Source organism: Oryctolagus cuniculus, chromosome 2 (genome assembly GCF_964237555.1).
Source record: "Oryctolagus cuniculus chromosome 2, mOryCun1.1, whole genome shotgun sequence".
NCBI lineage: Eukaryota > Metazoa > Chordata > Mammalia > Lagomorpha > Leporidae > Oryctolagus > Oryctolagus cuniculus.
Window position 1 is genome coordinate 139368803 of NC_091433.1, and position 25108 is coordinate 139393910.

The window sequence follows — 25108 nt, forward strand, 5'->3', positions numbered from 1 at the left end:
GGGTGTCTGGGTACTTTTCCAAGAAGTCTTTCATGATGCCATTGTCTTGCAGAATTTCCCTAATGTCCTTTGGTAATTTGATGGTATCAGGTTGTAGATTTAGATCCTTGATCCATTTTGAGTTGATTTTTATATAAGGTGTAAGGTAGGGGTCTTTTTTCATATTTCTACATGCAGAGATGAAATTTTCCAACACTTTTTGTTGAAGAGACTTTCCTTTTTCCATGGATTGATTTCAGCTTATTTGTCAAGTATTAGTTGGTTGTAGATGTATGGATTTATTTCTGGGAATCCTATTCTGTTCCATTGGTCTATATGTCTATTTTTGTGCCAGTACCAGACTGCCATGTGGTGTGTTTTGAAATCTGGTATTGTGATGCCTTCAGCTTTGTTTTTGTTGTTTAAGATTGCTTAAGCTATTTGGGGTCTCTTATGTTTCCATATCTATTGTAACATCATTTTTACTAGATTTGAGAATTTCCTTGGTATTTTGATTGAGATCACATTGGATCTGTAAGTTGCTTTTGGTACTTGATCATTTTGACGATATTCGTTCTTCTAATCTATGAACATTGGAAAATTTGACAATTTTTTGTCTTCATCTATTTCTTTCTTTAATATATTTTAATTTTCATTGTGGAGACCTTTTATCTCCTTAAATTTATTGCAAGGTAATAATTTTTTTTAGCTGTTGTGAATGGGACTGATCTTTCTCAGCCATTGTCTTTGTATACAAAGGCTGTTGACTTTTGTGTGCTGATTCTATATCCTGATACTTTATCAAATTCTCTTACAAGTTCCAGTTACGAGTTCAAATAGGGATCATTTGACTTCCTCCTTTCCAGTTTGTAACCATTTGATTTCTTTTTCTTGCCTAATGGCTCTGGCCTAAACTTCCAGGACTCTAGGGAATAGCAATGCTGAAAGTAGGCATCCTTGTCTGGTTCCAGATCTTAATGGTAATCCTTCCAGTTTTTCCTCATTCAAAATGATGCTGGCTGTGAATTTGTCATATATTGCTTTGATTGTGTTGAAGTATGTTCCTTCTGTACCCAGTTTGCTGAAGGTTTTTATCATGAAAGGATGTTATATTTTATCATATACTTTCTCTGCATGTGTTGAAATAATCATATAGTTCTTATTTTAAAAAGATTTATTTATTTATTTGAAAGTCAGAGTTACACAGAGAGAGGAGAGGCAGAGAGAGAGAGGTCCTCCGTCCGATGGCCTACTCCCCAGATGGCCGCAACGGCCGGAGCTGCGGCAATCCGAAGCCAGGAGCCAGGAGCCTCTTCCAGGTCTCCCACGCGGGTACAGGGGCCCAAGGACTTGGGCCATCCTCCACTGCCTTCCCAGGCCACAGCAGAGAGCTGGATCGGAAGAGGAGCAGCCTGGACTAGAACTGGCGCCCATATGGGATGCCGGCACTTCAGGCCAGGGCGTTAACCTGCTACACCACAGCACCGGCCCCATCATATAGTTCTTATTATTCAGTTTGTTAAGGTGATGTATCACATTTATTGATTTGCATATGATGAGCCATCCTTGTATATTAGGGATAAATCCTGCTTTGTCTAGTTGAATTATCTTTCTGATGTGTCGGTGGATTCAGTTAGCTAGTATTTTGTTAAAGATTTTTGCATCTATGTTTATTAGTGATATTGGTTTTTCGTTTTCTCTCTTGTATCTTTTTCTTATTTTGGAATTAAGGTGATACTGGCCTCATAGAAGGAATTTGAGAGGATTCCCTGCATTTCAATTGTTTTGAATAGTCTGAGAAGAATTGTAATTAGTTCGTCTGTAAAGGTTTGTAGAATTAAGCAGTGAAGCCATCTGGTCCTGGGCTTTTGTTTGTTTTTGATTAATGGCCCATTTAAGTTTTCTATGTCTTCATGACTCAATTTTGTTAGATTGTGTGTGTTCAGAAATTGATCCATTTCTTCTAGATTTTCAAAATTGTTGGCATATAGCTGTTTGTAATAATTCCTGATGATTGTTTTTATATCTGAGATATTTATTGTAAAATCTTTTTATCTCTGATTTTATTAATTTGGGTCTTCCCCCTCCCCACCCCTCAGCTTTTATTTTGGTTAGTTGGGCCAGTGGTGTGTCTATTTTGTTTATGTTTACAAAAAACCAGCTCTTCATTTCACTAATCTTTTGCATCTTTTTTAAATTTTGGTTTCAATTTTTTATTTCTTCTCTAATTTTAATTATTTATTTCCTACTACCAGTTTATGGTTTGGTGTATTCCTTTTTTCTAGGTACTTGAGATACATTGTAAGATCATTTATTGATGCTTTTCTGATTTTTTGATATAGGCATTAATTGCTATAAACTTCCATCTTAACAGTGCTTTGCTGTATAGTATTTTTTTTTTTTTTGACAGGCAGGGTGGATAGTGAGAGAGAGAGACAGAGAGAAAGGTCTTCCTTTTTGCCGTTGGTTCACCCTCCAATGGCCGCCACGGCTGGCACGCTGCGGCCGGCGCACTGCGCTGATCCGAAGGCAGGAGCCAGGTGCTTCTCCTGGTCTCCCATGGGGTGCAGGGCCCAAGCACTTGGGCCATCCTCCACTGCCTTCCCAGGCCACAGCAGAGAGCTGGCCTGGAAGAGGGGCAGCCGTGAAAGAATCCGGCGCCCCGACCGGGACTAGAACGCAGTGTGCCGGCGCCGCTAGGTGGAGGATTAGCCTATTGAGCCGTGGCGCCAGCCCTGTATAGTAATTTTTTAAAAACTTTTATTTAGTAAATATAAATTTCCAAAGTACAGTTTATGGATTACAATGGCTTTTTCCCCCCATAACTTACCTCCCATGTGCAACCTTCCCATCTCCCGCTCCCTCTTCCATTCCATTCACATCAAGATTCATTCTCAACCATCTTTATATACAGAAGATCAATCCAGCACATATTAAGTAAAGATTTCATCAGTTCGTACCCACACAGAACACAAAGTGCAAAATACAGTTTCAGCACTAGTCATAGCATTAATTCACATTGAACAGCACATTAAGGACAGAGATCCTACATGAGGAGTAAGTAGACTGTGACTCCTGTTGTTGACTTAACAATTTGACACTCTTGTTTATGGCATCAGTAATCTCCCTAGGCTCTAGTCATGAGTTGCCAAGGCTATGGGAGCCTTTTGAGTTCACCGACTTTGATCTTATTTAGACAAGGTCACAGTCAAAGTGGAAGTTCTCTCCTCCCTTCAGAGAAAGGTACCTCCTTCCTTGATGGCCTGTTCTTTGTACTGGGACCTCACTTGCAGAGATCTTTCATTTAGGTCTTTTTTTTGCCAGAGTGTCTTGGCTTTCCATGCCTAAAATACTCTCATGGGCTCTTTAGCCAGATCCGCATGCCTTAAGGGCTGATTCTGAGGCCAGAGTGCTGTTTAGGGTATTTGTCATTCTATGAGTCTGCTGTGTATCCTGCTTCCCATGTTGAATTGTTCTCTCCCTTTTTTATTCTATCAGTTCGTATTTGCAGACACTAGACTTGTTTATATGATCCCTTTGACTCTTAGATGTATCGTAATTTTTGATATGTTGTCATGTACTTTTCTAGGAATTTTTTTATTTCCTTTCTTATTTCCTCTGTGACTACTATTCATTCAAGAGCATGTTGTTCAGTCTCCATGTGTTTGCATATTTTCTAGAGTTTCATAAGTTGTTAATTTCCAGCTTTATTTCATTGTGGTCAGGAAAGATACATGGTATGATTTTAGTTTTTTGAATTTGTTGAGACTTGTTTTTTGGCCCAGCATATAGTCTATGCTAGAGAGAAAGTTTCATGAATTCATGAAAAGAATGTGTATTCTGGGGCTGGTGCTGTGGTGTGGCGGGTATAGCTGCTGCCTGCAGTGCTGGTATCCCATATCGGCGCTGGTTCAGGTCCTGGCTGCTCCACTTCCGATCTAGCTCTCTGCTATGGCCTGGGAGAGCATTAGAAGATGGCCCAAGTCCTTGGGCCCCTGCACCCATGTGGGAGACCCGGAAGAAGCTCCTGGCTTCCTATCAGTACAGCTCTCTATCTGGGGAGTGAACCAGCGAATGGAAGATCTGTTTCTCTCTCTCTCTCTCTCTCTCTCTCTCTCTCTCTCTCTCATTCTCCCCTCTATTGGTTCACCCCCCAAATGGCTGCTACGGCCGGCGCGCTGCGCTGATCTGAAGCCTCGAGCCAGGTGCTTCCTCCTGGTCTCCCATGCAGGTGCAGGTCCCAAGCACCTGGGCCATCCTCCACTGCGCTCCTGGGCCACAGCAGAGAGCTGGACTGGAAGAGGAGCAACTGGGACAGAACCGGCGCCCCAACCGGGACTAGAACCCGGGTTGCCATCACTGCAGGTGGAGGATTAGCATACTGAAACTTTCAAAATAACTAAAACTTAAAAAAAAGAAGAAGAATATGTATGCTACAGCTATGAGATGAAATGTTTTGTAGACATCAACTAGGACCATTTGTCCATCGTGTAGGTTAGTTCTTTTGTGTTTTTGTTGATATTTTGTCTAGGTGATTTGTCCATTGATGAAAGTAAGGTGTTGGTGTCACCCATTATGATTGTATTGGAATCTGTGTCTCCCTTTGTATGTATTAACATTTGTTTTAAATAGCCAGGCACCCTGGCATTGGGTGCATTTGCTATAGTCATCTTTCTGTTGAATTGATCCCTTCATCATTGTATAATGTCCTGCTTTGTCTCTTTTAACAGTTTTTAATATTAAAGTCTATTTTGTCTGATATTGGGATGGTCACCCCGGCTGTTTTTTGCTTTCCATTAGTATGGGATATCTTTTCCCATCTTTTGCTTTCTATCTACGTATCTCTTATTGGTCAGGTGTGTTTCTTGCAAGCAGCAAATAGATGGGTTTTGTTTTTTAATCCATTCAGTCAGTCCATATCTTCTAATTCTTTTTTTTAAATATTTTACTTATTTATTTGAGAAGTAGAGTTACAGACAGTGAGAAGGAGAGACAGAGAGAAAGTTCTTCCATTTGCTTGTGCACTCTCCAAATGACCGCAACAGCTGAAGCTGCGCTGATCCCAAGCCAGAGGCCAGGAGCTTCTTCTGGGTCTCCCTCATGGGTGCAGGGGCCTGAGTGCCTGGGCCAGCCTTTACTGCTTTTACAGGCCATATCAGAGAGCTGGATCAGAAGAGGAACTGTCGGGACTGGAGCTTGTGCCCATATGCGATGCTGTTGCCACAGGTGGAGATTTAACCTGCTGTGCCACAGCACTGGCCCCAGTCCATATCTTTAAATTTAATAGTTTATGCTATTTACATTCAAGGTTATTAGTGATAAGTAATGACTTGGTCCTACCATTTTCTATAAATATTCCTATTGTTTCCTTTGGATTTCCTTTTTACTTTTAAGTATCATTTTTAAGGCTGGACGAGTAGTGATGAATTCTTTCAGTTTCTGTCTTGGAAGGTCTTTATTTCATCTTCATTCATAAATGAGAGCTTTGCAGGGTAAATATTCTGGTTGACAGTTTTTTTTTTTCTTTTAGGACGTAGGCTACATCTGCATTCTCTTCTAATTGTAGCGTTTCTGATAAGAAATCAGCTTTGAGGCTAATAGATATCTGAAGGTTAACTGGCATTTCTGTCATGTACATTTTACAATTTTTTTAAGATTTTTTTTTAATTTATTTGAAAGGCAGAGTTACAGAGAGAGGTAGAGACAGAGAGAGAGAGGTCTTCCATCCGCTGGTTCACTTCCCAGATGACTGCAATGGCTGGAGCTGTGCTGATCTGAAGCCAGGAGCCTAGAGCTTCTTCTGGGTCTCCCACGTGGGTGCAGGGGACCTAGGACTTGGCCATCTTCTACTGCTTTCCCAGGCCATAGCAGAGAGCTGGATTGGAAGAGGAGCAGCCGGCACTAGAACCGTTGCCCATATGGGATGCCGGCACTTCAGGCCAGGGCATTAACCTGCTGCGCCACAGCTCCAGCCCCTCTAATTTTTTCTTTGTGCTTTACTGTTGAAACTATGAGTATAATGTGTCAGGGTGAAGATCTCTTCTGGTCATGTCTATTAAGAGTTGTTTGTCCTTTCTGTACTTTGATATGCCTTTCTTTTTCAAATTATGAAAGTTTTCTGCTATTATTCCACTGAATAGGCCTTCTAATCCATTTTCTCTTTACACCTTCAGTAACTCCTAAGACCCATATGTTTGGTCATTTGATAGTATCCCATAAATCTTGAGAACTATTTTCAGTTTTTCTGATATTTTCTTCTTTTTTTTTACTGTTTCCAAAGATTTTTCTTCCAGCTTGTATATTCTTTCTTCTTCTTCACCAAATCTGTTATTAAGGCTTTCCACTGTGTTATTTGACATATTGGATTCTTTATTTCTAATGCTTCATTTTGATTTCACTTCAACATCTGTATCTTCTGGCAAAATTTTTCTTCCTTGTTGTGTATGAATTTCTTTAACTCATGAATTTGCATCTCATTGTTTTTCAGTAATCTTATGATCCTTCTTTTCAATTCCTTTTTGGGCATTTTATCAATCTCTTTGTCTTCAGTTTCTAATATTGAAGTGTTGTGTTTCTCTGTGGGAGTCATATTTTCTTCCTTGTTCCTGTTTTTCATATTTCTATGTCTATTTTTAGGTGTTTGTTGAACCACTTGTTAGTTTTCTCCTCTTATAGCTTTTGTCTTTGAAATATGCCTCTGTGGCTTAGTGGGAGTGTCTGCTCCTTAGAGGCATGTGGTGCTTGGGGCCAGAGAGCTCTGGTTAGTGAGTGCTTGGGCATGGTGCAAGTGTCCAGGTTGGGCATGGTAGATGATCTCTGTTGTCAGCAGTGGGGAGGGTATGATCACATTGGTGTGATCACTGCCTCACCTCCTTCTTGTCAAGATCATCAATGCCTATGGTGAGCTCACAGTAGCTACACACCTCACCCACTCAGGCACATGAACTGCACAAAGGATCTGTCTGATCCTCAGTGTGAGCAGAGAACCCTCGGCACTGACCCATGCCATGCACGCAGGGAATTCCCAGCCTCTGAAGCCAGACTCAATGATTGCTCAGAAACCCAGCTATACCCCACACTCTATTGTGCAGTCATAGAATTCCTATAGTCATAGTACGCAGGGCTCCCACAGTCACAGGGAGCAGGGAATCTACTCTCAGCCTCATGAGCCTGCTTCATTCATGGAGAGAGCTAACGTATTGCAAGAGCCAACTGCCTGTCAGTGTTCTGCCTTGGAAGTTTGAATATGGATGCCTGGGATACAGTGAGGGAAGGGAATTGCCTCACAGGCTTAAGTAGGAGCCCTACGCTCTATCAAGCAAGCCTCCAGGACAGACTTAAAGTCAGTCGGTACCACAGACTTATCATTCAGATAAAGTCCCCTAGTTCCGTATGCACACGAGCCATGGCAGCCTGTTCTGAGCTAATTAAGATGAATCTTCCTGCCTGCTAGTTGCTGGGAGCCTTTGTGGGTAGCATGGGAAGCAGGCAGTGTGCTCACCCTTCACAGGGTTAGATGGGCACTCCAATCGATGTGGTCCTCAAGTTCTCCATCAGGCAGTATCAGCAGTGATAGGGGTTGCTGCAGACTCCTCCCACTTCTAAGAAAATGGTGTCTCCTAACTGATTCTGGTGCTGGTAGAGGCGCACTGCCCAACTTTTTACTGCTGAGTATGGCGCTCTGCAGGAGGTGGGACCAGGGGAAGGAAGCAAGGCAGTTTTCTTCTTCCAGTCCTGGCAGTTGCACTATCCCCAGTCAGCTCCCCCGGCTGAGGTAGAAATTAGTGTGTGACTATAGAATTCCCTCTCGGCTAAAACTGCGAGTAGCTGGGTATGCAGTAGTTTCTTTCTACCTGGACTTGGAGACATTTGAGTATCAAGGTTCTGATACATGGGCTGTTGGGTGACATCAAAGCTATTATTGGATATACAGTGTGTGTTCCTTTTTTCCTTCTAGGAGACTTTATCAATAATATTTCTATATCTTATTTTGGATTTTTTAAATTTTGGCTCTCTTGTTTTTAGTTCCATGAATTTGTTTTCTCTTTCTTTTCCTTATAGCTCTTCCACCCTCAGTAATTTTATTTTTTTAGAAATTGGTCTAAGAGCAAGCATATAGCCTAGTAGTTAAAATGCCCATGTCCCACATCAGAAGGCCTGGGTTCAGTTCCTGACTCTTGCTGCTGCTGCTTTTTTTTTTTTTAAAGATTTTTTTTTTCGTTGTTCGAAAGGCAGAGTTAGAGAGAGAGAGCGAGAGCACACACGAGAGAGATTTTCCTTTCACTGGTTCACTCCCCAAATGGCTGCCAATAGCTGGAGCAGGGCCAGGCCAAAGCCGTTAGCATTGAAGTAGCCCTTGGGCCATCTTCCTCTACTTTTCCAGGCACATTAGCAGGGAGCTGTATTGAAAGTGGGACAGTTGGGATATGAACTGGCACCACATAGGATTCCAGGATTGCAGGCAGCAGCTTAACCTGCTGCGCCACAATGCAGCATTCCTCCCACCCCCAACTCCTGCTTCTGACTCCAGCTTCTACCAATGCAGACCCTGGGTGGCAGCAATGATGGCACAAGTGTAACTGGGTTCCTTTGACCAACATGAGAGACTTGGGTGTATCCCCAGCTATTTTCAGTCATTTGAAGAGTAAACCTGCAGATTTTTGCTTCTCAAATAAATAAATAAAAATTTTTTATTAGAAAAATTACTCTGATAGAACTTACTAAGTTTACATTTATGGTGGAGAGAGATGATCATTACCTGATGGTGCTGGGAGCAATGAATGCCTAGAATTCTAGAGATTATTTACATAGACTTTCAGACAGATTTTTTGCTTTCACATATAAGCACAGCCATTCTTCCTTTTAAAAGATTTATTTATTTATTTGAAAAGCAGAGAGGGAGGTCGTCCATCTTCTGGTTTACTCTCCAAATGACTTGGCTAGAAGAAGCCAGCAGCTTCTTCTGGGTCTTTTTCTTGAGTGGCAGGGTCTGAAGAACTTAAGCCACCTCTGCTGTTTTCCCAGATGCATTAACAAGGAGTCAGATCAGAAGTGGTACAGCTAGGACATGAACAAGTGTCCTTATGGGAAGCTGGCGTCGTAGGCAGTGGCTTAACCCACTACACCACAGTGCCAGCCTCCAGCCCCCAGCACAGCCATTCTTTCAGAAATACTTGGTTCTTCCAGGTTCTGAGCCTATCTAGAGTTCCAATGCAAGTGCTTTTTGGTCCTTAACCATCCACCTCACATAAGTGCTTGGCTTTCTGCTTTCTTGAATCTGTTCTCAGTTGCCTCTTGCCTATCTGCTTTTTACCCTCCAACATTTTGATGAATCTATTTTGCCTCTTTGCTTTATAAGTTTGATTTTTTAATGGCTTTATTGTCATTTTGGTGGGAGTTTGGAAGGGACTAAAAGTAACTGCATGTGTTCAGTCCCCTGCTGGGATGGTTCTCTATGCAGGGTTTTAAGTAAGTTGTCAAGTCACTTGTAGCTAGCTGCTCTTGTTACCACAGTAAGTCTTTAGCATTGACATATACCATGTTTCCTCACATCTAATTTACCGTTGATTATAAGGTACTGTTGATTTAACATCAAGTTCTTTTGAAAAATGTCGATACTATTAAACATACCCTCTGATTATAAGGTAAGTAAAATTTTGGAAACCATCAAGTGTGAATAATATTGATCTTAGAATTGGGGAAATAAAGTAGATTCATGTTGGTCATATGTTTCATTCTCTTTGAAGAAGTTTCAGGTTCTGAAAATGCATGAGAATACTTCAAAAGATTTGTGAAAAATGGAATTAAAAAATTTGTTTTGACACAAATAACCTCGAAATCCATGCATTGTTACATATGATTTCTTTTTTTTTCTGATTGAGATTGTCAAGTGCTAGAAAAAATAACTTTATTCTTTGTACTTTCTTCCTGGACATAGTTCTGTTTTATTTGTCATACTCTGATGTCACTGTTTTCACCCTCTCAAGGACAAGGACTTTTTTTTTTTTCCCCCCACTTCAGGTCCCTGATGCCTGCCATGATACCTGACTCAGTGGTTGAGTGGACACTTCTTAATATGAACCAAACTAAAAATAATTAGAAAATGATGTCCCATAAAACTTCAAAATAATTAGAAAATATTTTAAGTATTATAGAAATTAGACTCATTTTATGACCATTTGGTGCTCATGAAAAAGAAACATATTTATTGAACAATTACCATTTGTCAAAGATTTTCAAATGCATTTTCCCATTCATGCCTCAATAATTTAGGTACAATTTTAAAACTATAGGAAACTCTTTTTTATTACTAATTTACAATTTTTTGGGCTTTAGGGCAAAGCATCATAATCCAAGATTTTCCTTATTTTAGTCTACTGGTTTACAAATATCAGACAATAATTTCCTACTGCATTAGGTAATTTTTAACGTTTAAAGCCGTGGTTCTGTATACCTGTGTTAAATATATTGAGGTGAAATTAATCTCTTCTCAGGGGACTTTGGTGGTTATTCACATGCCTTCATTTCAGTAAGAAAAGGCTGTTCTTTCCTAAATTATCTACTTTGGTTCTTCATTCATCCTTGAAACAAAATACTAAAGGGAAAGAACCCTGTAACAAAGCATTACTAAAGGTTAAAATAACCAACCAGAGAAGAAAGAATATGATGGAAGATGCAATCACAATAATAAAAGATTCACAATAGAATTTGTATAAATTGTGAGCATTTGTGCTTGTTTACATTCCATTAAGAACTTGTCATAGAGACTGAGGTGAAGGGAAGGCTGAGGACTTCATTGGATCTGCTACCAAATAAGAGTAGTCAAAATAGAAATAAAGCTTCTCTCATCTAATACAATAACTTAAAAGGAAGATATTGATAACTTAATAAATCATATTGGAGCTTATTTTTATATCTATGAAGTCTGCTAAACATATAGTGGGAACAATATTTAGTGCCTAGAAATACCAGTTTTAATCAGATATTTTAGGCACATCAATTTACTTATAAACTATTGATATAATAATCAAACAGTCCTTAAATAGGCATTCAAGTAACTTTCTCCAAGAGCTATCTAAGCAAAAGAAAATTGGCCAGAAAATGGGTTTCATTGGTATCTTTTGCCACGGGTTAATTATACAAATCTAACCTGACACTGGGCTCAGGTATCAGAAGACTCCATTTAGGACATCTTGAGCAGAGGGGAGGTAGACTAGAAGCAGTCTGACATAGGTAGTCTGTAGACAGGAATTCTAGACCCAACTGTTCCTGTCCCAAGCTGATTGAACTTGTGCTAATTGCTTTCCCTCCCTAGACCATTAAATTGAGGGGATTAGGGCCAGTCAGAGTTGATTTTGTAGGAGAGGAGGCACATGAGCAGGCTTCTTGGAAAAACTGCTGTTCCCTGTGTAGAAAAGTGTGTGTGTGTGTGTGTGTTTGCACACACATACAAATTTACATACTTTAATTTGGTTCCTGTGGATAGTAAATGAAATAATGAATATAAAATGCATTTAGCATATATTTAAAAATGTTTCCACTTTTCACTGTTTCGTGTAAGGAGACTTCTTTAACTTGCAAGTTTTGATAGTAGCCATAGAAAAACATTTTACAAGTCTCTTTTGAAAAAGAAAGATTTTAAAATATACAACTATGAAGTTCCATGAAATAGTCTACTTTTTAATTGAAGTCCTTTCTTTCAACAGTTACTGGATTTGTTTTTTAGAGGAACGGTTGGCAATCTGTCATCAGTGTTGACAAGTGAAATCTGACAAGATTGAGGTGGTATAGCTGCAGGCCACTTCAAAATTTTCACTGTCTTTCCTATTTGTAGAGAAGAGATTTCTATCTTTTCTTTCATTCTTGCTCACTTCACAACAGTCTTTGATTTATATGCTTTTTAAAACAGTAACTCTAAATTGACAAATTATTTTGGTATTTAAGCAGTGGTTTAGATAAGAGCATTTAAGTGTTCTCTTTATTTAACTCGGCTGTTAAGGAATTATTTATGAAGTTCAATTTATTTTCCCTTCAAAGTAATTTTTATCCTAAATGTAACATAAAATTATATTTATAGACTTATAATCTAGAATTAATTATCATTATCATATTGCCAACATTTGTATTTTTGTTATCTTTTTATTGCTGGAATGGTGGTACATCTTAAAAACAATTAAGTCTATATTTTTGAAGTTGAGTAAGGTGGGTACTTACTTTTGAAGTTGAGTAAGGTTGGGGGTAGTGGTGAGAGAAGATTATTATTTTTTACTGTTATTATTATTTGCTTATGTAAGAATACCTTTTCCCCTCTTAAAATGCCTAATATGTTATTCCAGTTATTTTGCAAGATAATGGAAAAAATGAGCTTCAGCTACATAGACGTCTCTTTGGAATAATGGAAAATTGTGTGCAGGAAAATATTTAAAATGGGCATCAGCAAACAAGATGTTTGTATTAATAGGAACCTAGAAAATGGCTATGCAAAGGTCAGCACAGATCTTTAAATATTAGTGAAATTTAATTTGTTGTGTGTAATGAGTAGAAAGAAGAGGAGGAAGTAGGCCACAATGAAGAAGCCATTGATAAATTGTCTAAATGTCAAAACTGCTTACAATGTGGAAAATGTTAAATTGACAAGATCTATTTAACTAAGTAAATTAAACAGTTTGAACAATGCCCTAGAGAAATATTTTCCAAATTTTAGGTATAACAGGCTGCTTTTGCCATAGCTTGTTTCAGAAAAGTGAAAGGATTCCAGTTTTTCTCTCTAGGTACAGACTTTCTTCCAACTTCTTTTAGTAAGAATGATACACAGGTTCTCTTGCAGTATAGAAGTGTTACCTTTTGCCTTATCGAAAAATAACTGCCGACCAATTGTTAACATCTGTGGTGAACCACCCTCTGGCCATGGGCCTAGATCTCTTTGGCATTTTTATACAGCACGAACTGATCTGAGTTCAAAGAGCTTTCTGTTATGTTATACCCAATTTGTAAAAAATGTCTATTCTATATTCTCTCAATTTCTTCACATATAAAAGTTGATGAAAAATATTAAATGGCTAAATATGTCATATATATAGCAAAGAATGTCAATGCACAGAGGGATAAAGAATTTAATAGAAAGGTGGGCAAAAGGTAGAAATGGGTAATTTATAGAGGAAAAACAGTTGTTTAAAAATACATGAAAAATATTTGATCTCATTAATGAATGAAAAAATAAATCTTAAAATTACAGGAATCTGTTTTTCACCTACCAGACTGGCAACAATTTAAAACTTTATTAATGTTATGTGCTGTCTTTGAGGTTCTAGGAAAAAGTGCATATTCTGGGTAGAAATGTAAATTGGCACAAAAATTTCTGAGGTTACTTTGGCAGTGTTTGTCAAAACATTAAGTGTATGTATGTATATTTTCAGGTACTATTGTTTGCAAGGCAAAATTAGAAATAGATTGTTTATTAAGGGAATGGCTAAGTCAGTTATGATATATTCTGTGGAGCATCTTTACTATTATTTGAAAGATAAAGTTAGAGTGAGAGAGAAAAGAGAGATCTTCAATCCATTGGTTCACTTCACAAATGGCTGCAATGGCTGAGGGTGGGCCAGACTGAAGCCAGAAGGCAGGAGCTTCTAACGAATCTCCTACATGCTTGCAGGGGCCCAAGAACTTGGGACATCTTCCACTGCCTTCTCAGGCCATTAGCAGAGAGCTGGATCAGAAGTGGAGCAGCCAGGATTCGAACGGGTGACCATATGGGATTCTGCTGCTGAAGATGGCAGTCTAATCCACTGCACCACAGTGCCAGCCTCTCTGTGGAACATCTTGCAGCTGTTAGTGAGGTATATCTGTATATGCTATCAGAGAGAATATCTATGCTGTGTTGTTTAGTGAAAAAAGGAAGTTGTATGTGTAGTAAAATTCTGTCTTTACAGAAATACAAAACAATTCAACCTGGGTGTGGACAGTTTGTTAAATATATTGAAGAAATCCGAAAGGCCATGTGCCATACTGTGCAGTGGCTCCTTTTAGAGTAGGGAAAGGGACTGGTTCACTTTTACATAAAATGCTTCCTTATACATTATTTGCATTTTTAAAATAGTAAGATACTTTGATACTGTAATTTTGAAAATCAAGAAGACACAAAAGCCCAGAAAGAAGGTCTGATAGATTTAAAAAATTTTTCATTCAATTTACATTCTGAACCAGTGTTAAAAATAGGGATATGAGAGAGTTTTTACCATAATGCTTCGTGCTTTTGGACTTTGCTTGTATCATTTAATTCTGTAGTTTTATGTGTTAAATCTAAAATTTCATTATCAAAGATATTAGCTTTGGCATTTACTTAATATCAGGTACATGTCCTGAATATTTACACTTATCATTTAAGTTGAAAATGTTTTCTAGGCTTCTGAACCCATCTAGAACTTTTTGTGCTATAACACTTATAGAAAAGATATAGGTATACTTAAAATTACTTAATGATCATATAAAGAGTAAATGTCACTAGAGGAGCTAGAACATTTATTTGATAACTCTTTGAATAAAATTAAAGGATAAATTTTTATATTACATATAATTAGTTATGTAATACCCACTAATAATGTTCAACACTTTTCATCTTCAAAGCATTAAACAGCATTAATTAATCCTTACAACACCCTTACAAATGTAGGTCAATATCATTATCCCTATTTTTGTAGGTGGGGAAATTGAGGCAGAGAGGTTAAATGGTTTGGGGTAAGTTTGTTGCAACAGGATCAAAATGAAGGCATTTTTGGCTCAGAGCCCAGCATTCAGAACAGTAGAACCACACCTTATTTAGTAGACTTAATTTCTATGTATTACTTAAACATTACTTCTCAATAAACCATTGAAGTCATCTCTACATTAAAATTCAAAATCAATGTTAGATTCCTATAAAACTGCTTTACATATAGACACAGACACGGACACACACACGTACACACATACACATTTTCTCTTCCCTGGCTTTCCTAACACAGTATTATCTGAGTCTTTTTCTTTATTTTTATAAAATTATGTATTTATTTTTTATATTAGAGAGAGATATTAGAGAGAGATCAATCTCCCATCCAGTGGTTCACTCCTCAGATGTCCCCAGCAGCCAGGGCTGTGCCAGGTCAAAGCTAGGAGTCGGGAAGTTGATGTGCATCTCCTCCATGCAAGATAAGGACCCAGCTGCTTGTGCTGTGACCTTCTGCCTCCCAGTATGGGCATCAGCAAGAAGCTGGAATTGGGAGTGGAGCGGAGACTGGAACCTGGGAAGTCTGGTGGGGATCCCAAGTGGTGTCTTAATCTGCTTTGCCAAATGCTCACCCTTTAGTCTGTCTTTTTCATTGTCTCCATGTAGAAGAATTAACACAACATCTATTCTTGACTTTATTACCCTTCTGAGGATCTTATTTAGTTGCTTTAACTTTATTTTTCATTTAGAAAATTCCAAAATAATTTTTATTTTTAAAATATTTATTTCTTTGAAAGGCAGAGTGATAGAGAAAGAGATCTTCAATCCACTCGTTCACTTCCCAAACGTCTACAGTGCCTACAACTGGGCCAGGTCAAAGCCAGGAGTCTGGAAATCCATCTAGTCTCTGACATGAGTGGAAGAGCCCAAAATACTTGGACCACCACCTGCTATTTTCCCAGGTACATTAGCAAGGAGCCAGATTGGAAGCAGAGCAGCAGAGACTTGAACTGGTACTTCAATATTGAATGCTGATTTTGCAGATGGCATCTTAACCTGCTGGGCTATGAAGTTTCCCTTGCTCCCAAATAATTTTTAGGTAGTCTAGGCCCTAGTTCTATATTTCTAGCTACCAGCTGGTGGTATCTATCCAGGTGACTCCCTTTTACCTTAAACTCCCATTGTGTCTTGAATTCCACTTAATAACACCAGCAATGGGCTGACACTGTGGCGCAGTAGGTTAATCCTCTGCCTACGGTGCTGGCATCCCATATGGGCAACCATTCTACTCCCAGCTGTTTCTCTTCCAATGCAGCTCTCTGTTATGGCCTGGGAAAGCAGTAGAAGATGGCTGACATGCTTGGGCCCCTGCACCTGTGTGGGAGACCCTGAAGAGGCTCCTGGCTCCTGATTGGCTTAGCTCTGGCCAGTTGTGGAGTGAACTAGTGGATGGAAGACCTTTCTCCCTGTCTTTCCCTCTCACTGTCTGTAACTCTACCTCCAAAATAAATAAGTAAAAGTCTTAAAAATAACTTGAGCAAAACTTGCTCTTCTTCTAGACTAACCAGTTTCCATATATGTTTTTTTTTAAGACTTATTTATTTGAAAGTCAGAGTTACACAAAGAGAGAAGGAGAGACAGAAATAGTCTTCCATCTGCTGGTTCACTCCCTAGTTGGCCACAGTGGCTGGAGCTGCACTGATTCGAAGCCAGGAGCTTCTTCCATGTTAGCAGAGAGCTGGATCAGAAGTGGAGCAGCCGGGACCTGAACTGGTGCCCATATCAGGTGCTTGCACTGCAGGAAGCAGCTTTACCTGCTACGCCACAGTGCCAGCCTCCCATATATGTTTCATTCCAAATCCTGACCTTGAAACTCAGATAAATCCAGTGGGAACAAGTCTGGGTAAGGGGTTCCTGGGAACCAAGTATGACAAAGAAGAATGACGAGGAAGAACCATAGTTACAAGCTGAGGTACAAAGCTAAAGTGTGACAGAATAGCAAGTAACCAGATCAGTGGCTAGGACAATTGAGGTGTGTGGATTGAGTAATTGAGGCAGTGATTGTGAACAGATGGAGTGTCCTGGTACCTTTTTTTTTTTTTTTTTCCGACAGAGTTAGACAGTGAGAGAGAGACAGAGAGAAAGGTCTTCCTTCCGTTGGTTCACCCCCCAAATGGCTGCTACTGCCAGCACACTGCACTGATCTGAAGCCAGGAGCCGTGTGCTTTCCTCCTGGTCTTCCATGCGGGTGCAGGGCCCAAGCACTTGAGCCATCCTCCACTGCCTTCCCTGGCCACAGCAGAGAGCTGGACTGGAAGAGGAGCAATCAGGACAGAATCCGGCACCCCTACCAGGACTAGAACCCAGAGTGCTGGCGCCGCAGGCAGAGGATTAACCTAGTGAGCCGCGGCGCTGGCTTTGGTACCCTTTTAACAGCCACATGTGATACAGGCATGCCTGTTCAGTGGACGCATGTTTAAGGTAAGGTTTACTATTTGTGCAGTAACCAGGTCCTCAGCTCTGAGTGGTCACTTCAGATTCTTCCTTCTTCCTTCCATGATTCATCAGTGCTGATGTGCTATTGACTTCTTCATCAAAAGATCACTTGAATTTCTTCTTTTACAATCCATCTGCCACCTTCACAAATTCAGATCCTTTTTGCTGAATGCAAATGTTATCAGTTATTTTTTTGAAAGATTTATTTTATTTATTTGAAAGAGTTACAGAGAGAGGTAGAGACAGAGAGGTCTTCCATCCACTGGTTCACTCTTCAGATGGCCACAATGGCCGGAGCTGCACTGATCTGAAGTCAGGAGCCAGGAGCTTCTTCTGGGTCTTCCATGTGGGTGCAGGGGCCCAAGGAGTTAGGCCATCTTCTACTGCTTTCCCAGGCCATAGCAGAGAGCTGGATCAGAAGAGGAGCAGCCGGCACTAGAACCGGCGTCCATTGGGATGCCGGCGCTTCAAGTCAGGGCTTTAACCCACTGTGCTGCAGCTCCAGCTCCTATCAGTTATTTTAATTTTCTTTCTAACAGGTCAGCTCTTTTAATTCTGCCTCTATTCCTCCAGTATTCCACGCACTCAGTTAACTTTCCAACAACATTTCTGATTTATTGATTACAATTTTTAAAATACCTTCCTAAGGGAGGAGAGAACTTCCACTTTGACTGTGACCTTGTCTAAATAAGATCAGAGTTGGTGAACTCAAGAGGCTTCCATAGCCTTGGCAACTCATGACAAGAGCCTCGGGTGATTACTGACACCATAAATAAGAGTGTCAATTGTTAAATCAGCAAACAGGAGTCACTGTGCACTTACTCTCCATGTAGAATCTCTGTCCTTAATATATTGTACTATGTGAATTAATGGTATAACTAGTATTCAAATAGTACTTTATACTTTGTGTATCTGTGTGGTTCCTGGCTTTGGCCTGACCCAGCACAAACTGTTGAAATCTTTACTTAATATATACTAAATAGGTCTTCTGTATATAAAGATAATTGAAAATGAATCTTGATGTGAATGGGATGGGAGAGGGAGTGGGAAATGGGATGGTTGTGGGTGGGAGGAAGGTTATGGGGGGAAAAAACTGCTATAATCCAAAAGTTGTACTTTGGAAAAAATTATATTTATTAAATAAAAGTGAAAAAAAATACCTTCCTACATCAGGAACCTTTCATTATTTCCCATTAGCTACCTTGCAAATATTAAGTCTTAATCCTAAATTTGAGATTCAAAGACTTTCTTAGTATAGTTTATCTCCTCTGCCTGTGCATCAAACCAGATTTCTTACTATTCCTCAAATAAACCTTTCATCTTTTCTATTCTATGCTTTTGTATCTTGTTTCCTCCTTTTTATCTATTGTGTTTAGCAGAAACCTAACAACAACAAAAAAAAGGCAAAACCAACAATCCTCAACTACCCTCTACTTTATAAGATAATTTTTCAAAATCAAACTAGAACTACAACTGAACACCCAGAACTGTTTACATTGTTAAACTTAACATAAACACATTTACCACAAACGTCATAGTATTGTTTTGGTGGTTATTTTATGTACTATATTGGATTATAAGCTATTTGATAATTGAGACCCTGTTTTTTTTTTTTTTTAAAGATTTACTTTATTTGTTTGAAAGTCAGACTTACACAGAGAGAAGGTGAACTAGAGAAAGGGAGAGGGAGAGAGGGAAGGAGGGAGGAATGGGGGGCACTACCATCTCCTGGATCACTCTCCAATTGGTTGTGATGGCCGGAGCTGTGCTGATCCGAAGCCAGGAGTCAGGAGCTTCTTCCAGGTCTCCCACATGGGTGCAGGAGCCCAAGTTCTTGGGCATTCTTCTGCTGCTTTCCCAGGCCATAGGAGAGAGCTGGACTGGATGTAGAGCACCCAGGACTAGAATCCGCACCCATATGGGATGCCGGCATTGCAGTTGGCGGCTTTACCCACTACACCACAGTGCCGGCCCCAAGACCCTGTTTTAGAAATCTGTATCTGTGATCAGGGAGGCAAAATAGCTCAGTTGGGAGAGCGTTAGACTGAAGAAATCTGTATCTGTGAATTACAGTAATATGTCATACATATAAGGTGCTTAAAGTGTTTGTGTTGTATAATTAAATATCATTCATAAGTTCTGTGAAGTGCAGATGAGCCAGTGGTTTCTTGTTCTCGAATGTTTTGATATGATAAGTTTAGTTCAGACTTGAGGTTTCCTTATTTTGAGATTCCTGCCCTTTGACACAAATTTTATCATTGCTTAGTTATTTGGTTTAAGTGTTGAATGTTTAGAAAAATTGCTTATTTTAGGTAACATGCCATTGACTAAATATGTTAATGAATATGATTAATAGGTATTACTGTAATACTCTATATTTTTTAAAAAGATTTATTTATTTATTTGAAAGTACGAATTAGAGGGAGGGACAGAGAGAGATCCTCCACTGGATCACTCCCCAAGTTGCTGTAATGGCCCGTGCTGGGTCAGGCCAAAGCCAGGAACCAGAAGCTTCCTCTGGGTCTCCCACGTGGGTGCAAGGCCCTAGCACTTGGGCTTTCTTCTGCTGCTTTCCCAGGCACATTGGCAGAGTGCTGGATAGGAAGTGAGCAGCTGGGACTCAAACTGGCACCCATATGGGATGCCAGCACTGCGGATGGTGTCTTAACCAACTATACCATGTGCTGGCTCCAGTGTAATACTGTGTTGATGACACTGAACAAAAGTTTGCGGACCCATACATTGAATTCTGTATAATTTGAGAATTATCTAGTGATTATTAGATAATTACCTAATATAACTAATGAGTGGTAAGTTCATGTTATTGAGAGGGTGTATTTAGTATAACAGTTAAGTCACACGTGTCCCATGTTGGAGAGCTCAGGCTCAGTTCTTGGCTCTTGCGCAGACTACTGGTTCTCCACCATGCACACTGTGGGAGATAGCTGTGATGGCTCAGGTAATTGAGCACCTACCACCTACCTTGGAAACCTGAATTGGGTTTGAGCTTCTGGCAGGCCCTGGTACAGGCCTAGCTGTTGTGGACATTCAGGGAGTGAACCAGTGGTTGGGAGCTTTCCCTTTTCTGTTATTCTTTCTGCTAGGGAGTGAACCAGAGGATGGGAGTTCTGTCTGCCTTTCTCTCTCTCTCTGGCTAATAAATAAATATCATGGTTTACAGTCAATTGACCTCTTCCCATTAAAATATATTCATATTATTTAGGAGTCTTTATTTTTGAACATTTTTGTCATAGTTTACTTTTTTTTTTTTTTTTTTTTTTTTTTTTTGCCAGGCAGAGTTAGACAGAAAGAGAAACAGAGAGGGAGTTATAGACAGTGAGAGAGAGACAGAAAGGTCTTCCTTTCGTTGGTTCACTCCCCTAATGGCCACTACGGCCGGCGCTGCGCCGATCCGAAGCCAGGAGCTGGGTACTTCCTCCTGGTGTCCCATGTGGGTGCAGGGACCCAAGCACTTGGGCCATCCTCCACTGCCCTCCTGGGCCACAGCAGAGAGCTGGACTGGAAGAGGAGCAACAAGGACTAGTACCCGGTGCCCCAACTGGGACTAGAACCTGGGGTGCCGGCGCTGCAGGTGGAGGATTAGCTAAATGAGCCGTAGCACCGGCCCATAGTTTACATTTTTATTCCAATTATCATTAGTGGAAATTCTTGGAGACACAGAGAAAGTGTCTTCCTATGCAATTGGCTCAATATTAAACCTTCTTTAAAAATTTGTACTTTTAAAAGATTTTAACAGAGATAAGAGTTGTACATATTTTTGGCATCTATGTGATATTTTAGTACATATATACACTGTGTAATGTGTAATAATAGTAAGTATATTTCTCTTCAAACATTTAACATTTCATTATAATGAAAACATCCAAAACCCTGTTAACCAGGTTTTGTTTTTCCATAACAAAATACACAACTGATCAACATAATTGTAGTCACTCTACTATGGAATGGAACTCAGAACTTCTTACAAGCTAAAATCTAGTATGCTGTATCTTTTGCATTAGTGAACAGATATTCCTCAGAAAATTTATTGGTAATAAGTAACAGGTATATGTTCTAAGTGTACGCTCAAGAAAGATTCCCTTAGGCTTTTTGTGTTTTTGCCAACACACATTCATTTTAAATGTGTTGGTGCCATGAGATCATTTATCTCTGCTATAACTACAGCAGTGTCTTCTCTTTCTTAATTCTCTCTGTGTCACCATGTTTTACATTAGGATTTTATTTGCCCTCAAGCTTTCAGTCCTGCCCATAGCAGCGAAAATAGCTGACTTCAGAAGTCAGAGAACTTCATACATATTAAACTACATTGGTAGAAGGCAAGAATTTTATGGAATCTTGCATTCTTTTGAAATTTTTTTCTTCCTGCCTTCAAAACAATTATTTGTGCACTAACACAACATTTGGATAATACAAGCTCAGTAACAGGTAATCTCTACTTCTAAGCATAGTTATTTTGTTTTTCAAAGGATTATGAATATTGTATTAGTTAGAATATCCAATTTTACATAACTTTCTCAAAATTTAGCATATATGGTGAAAATTATTCTCAAGAGAAATAAATATTAATTTACTTTAAAGCTATCCAAAATGAAGGGAAGTCTTTAAATGCTGAATTTTGAGGATATAAATAGAAAATAAAGGATTTCTGGGATCTTCAAAATTTGGGCTATCATAGATTCTTCCTCATATAAGAAAATAACCATCCTAAATTCAGACAAACTCTACTTATTCTTATTTATTATTTTAAAGACCTGTTTCATTTGTTTAAAAATATTTATTTATTTATTTGAAAGAGAAACAGGGAGAGAGACGGTGACAGACTGATCTTCCATCTGCTGGTTCACTCTGCAAATGACTATAGCAGCTGGAACTGGGCCAGGCTAAAGCCAGGATCCTAGAACTTCATCTTCTTATCCCGTGTGGCAGGGACCCAGGAACTTGAGCCATTACTGTTGCCTCCTAGGATGTTCATTAGCAGTAAGCTGGAATCAAAAGTAAGCATGAGCCTTGAACCCAGGCACTCCAGTATTGGATGTGGACCTCCTAAACAAGGTCTTAGCCACTACACCAACTGCCTACCCTACCCTAGTCAAGCTCAACTTAAGTTATGCTGTTTAGGGCCAGTGTTATGGTGTAGTGGCTTAAGGTACTGCCTGCAATGCTGAAATCATATATTTGTACCGGTTCGAGTCCTGGCTGCTCCACTTCCAATCCAGCTTCCTGCTAACGTGCTTGGGAAAGCAGCAGAAGATGGCCCAAGTCCTTAGGCCCCTGCACCCACCTGGGAAAACTGAAGAAGCTCCTGGCTCCTGGCTTTGGCCATGCCCAGACGTGGCCTTTGTGACCATTTAGGGAATGAACCAGCATATGGAATATTTCTCCCTCTCTGTCTCTAACTCTCTCTCTTTTTCTCTGTAACTCTGCCTTTCAAATAAATACAATAAATCTAAAACAAAATTTATTTTATTTGTATGAAAGGCAGAGTTACAGAGAGAGAGAGAGAGAGAGAGAGAGAGGACTTCCATCTGCTGATTCACTTCCCAAATGGCTGCGACGACCAGAGCTGGGTCAATCTGAAGCTAGGAGCCAGGAGCTTCTTCTGGGTCTCCCACATGGGTACAGGGGCCCAAGTACTTGGGCCATCCTCTGCTGCCTTCCCAGGACATTAGCAGGGAGGTGGATCAGAAGTGAAGCAGCTGGGACTCAAACCTGTGCTCATTTGGAAATCTGGCACTGCAGGCTGGGGTTTTAACCTGCTGTGCCACAGTGCTGATCCAATAAAATGAATCTTTACAAAGATTATGCTGCATATTCTCTCATGTAGACTAGAAGCTTGGATTGAGGATGGCCTTCTAAGACATGTGAGACTACCATCAACTGCCTTATATAATAGAAAAGCAAATTGTAAGGGTAAAAAGATACTTAAAAATAAAATTTTAATTATGGGTTAATTTTTGTTTATGATTTTCATTCTGCTGTTCTTTTCATTGGATGGTTCATTTTCCTATTAAATATTAGGATATTTTGCTATGTTTTTTATTCATTCCCTTTGCCCTATACAGCTACATTTATTCTTTCATGTCATGGGCATTGGGTTTATCCCTGAGAGAAATGCACTGGCATTCTTAGAGTGCAGCATTTTTCCGTTTCCTTGTGTAGGCACCCCCTATTTTAGTACCTTTTAAATCCCTGACCACTACTGCTTCCCAAAATGCAGAATCCAGCATTCTTCTGAAATTCTTTTCTTCCTTCCTTCAAAACAACTATTTATGCTCTAATACAATATTTGAATAATACAAGCTCAGTCTTGACTACTTTCCTCCAGGCGGATTTTTCATACCAGGAAATTATCAGCATTCTTTTTTAACTGATGGCATTCTTGAGTAAAATGCAAGACATTTTAAAGGTCTTAAAAAATTCTTAAAAAAAAAAAAAAGGTACAGTTTGTAAAGATGGCAAGACTTCCAGGAAAAAAGAAGGATGAATAATCTGAATTTGACTGTCTTTGGTCATGCTGCTAATGCCTTATAGAGCCCTCAATCACATGTACCTTAGGGAGTCCACAAGGGTTTTGATGTCTTCATAAATGAGTCGTTTACTTACGGCCATTTTCTTCATCCACGTTTTGCTGGACCTGTTCCATTGCTGATTATTGATGCTGTTTATCCAGGTGGTATACACTTCTCTTTGATTACCACATCTGCTTGGATATAGATTCTGTTTTGTCTGAAAACCACGACTCTCACTGAGGACGTTGTTTTCTGCCTTCTTTCTCATGGGCACCACCCTTGTGGCCACTTCTCTGTCCTTATTACTATATGTTCTCTGTAGGGCTGCAGAAGTGTCCTTTATAAAGTAGAATAAGAATGTCATTCTTGCCCTTTTTTTGTGTCCTTTTTAATGAGAAGCTAGGGGAGCATTGTTTGTACATCAGAACATTTTAACAAAGAGTCTGTACCTTTTTCAGAGTCTTCCAATGCCTATTGGAATAGATGTGAATCCTTGAATATTGAGCTAGAAGACAAATGAGGTCGTAGACTCCATACTGTACTATTCTCAGAATTTCCCCTGTGTCCAAATGCAAAGGATTAACAGCTTTAGTCTTGGCATTTGAAGATTTCTACACAACTCGTTTTGCTTACTCTCCCCAACACCATAATTTCTGAGAAGTTTAGGACTTCCAAACTTAGTAAAGATATGGGCAGTGGACCTGTCGGTTTTTCAAGTTAAAGATGTTTCTATTTCTTATAAATAGCCAATGTGGGTTATGAAGAAAGTTGTACTGTACTTTCTACTTCTGCTAACAGGAGAAGCTTTTAACAAACCTTCTTTATTACTGAATTGACTTAAACTGAAAAATAGAATTTCAAGTGTTGTCCTCTCTTGATATGCAAGTGAAAGTTCAACTCTTTTGGTTTCCCATATAAAATTTTATATATATTTCATTTAAATGAGAAAATAATTTTATGTAGTCACACACAGCTCAACTTCAGCCTTGTCGTTACCCAAATTGCCATAAGTCATAATTATGGTCTGTGAATAAACACTAAGTTGAGGAATGTGATTTTTGAATTTTCTAGTTTGCTGTATAGGTTGATGAGTTTTGATTCTCTATCAGAAAATATGCATATTTCATCACATAATTTATTCCTTACTTACAATGAAATATTAACCCATTTGTGTGTCCTAAATCACATACCTTCTCTTATATAGAAACTTCTGTACATATGAATATTTTTACAGTATAAATCACCTGTTATACTTAGTACTTATTCATTCATTTCACACTCTGAAATTACTATGTATTATTCTATTTTTCATAGTGATATTCATGTTAAGTAATAGTAGCAATGGCAGTGGTAAGGTAATGAGTAAATGTGCCCTTAAAATAGTCCTGAGGTAGGTACT

The 25108-nt window shown here is 39.3% G+C and overlaps 1 protein-coding gene across 26 annotated transcripts in view; it reads left to right on the forward strand.

Annotated features, from left to right (window-relative positions):
• The window catches only part of WDPCP (WD repeat containing planar cell polarity effector), a 378644-nt gene that overhangs the window by 71723 nt on the left and 281813 nt on the right, over positions 1-25108 (forward strand). For 4 of the 26 annotated variants that reach the window (XM_051842859.2, XM_051842849.2, XM_051842853.2 and 1 more), the window contains one exon: positions 13634-13817. The exons of 16 other annotated variants lie outside the window; for them this stretch is intronic. The gene's annotated coding sequence lies outside the window, so the exon portion shown is untranslated. Of the gene's footprint in view, positions 1-12066; positions 12465-13633; positions 13818-15480; positions 15646-25108 lie in introns of those variants that run through there. 6 more of the 26 variants (XM_070069049.1, XM_051842852.2, XM_051842850.2 and 3 more) reach the window with 4 other exon arrangements.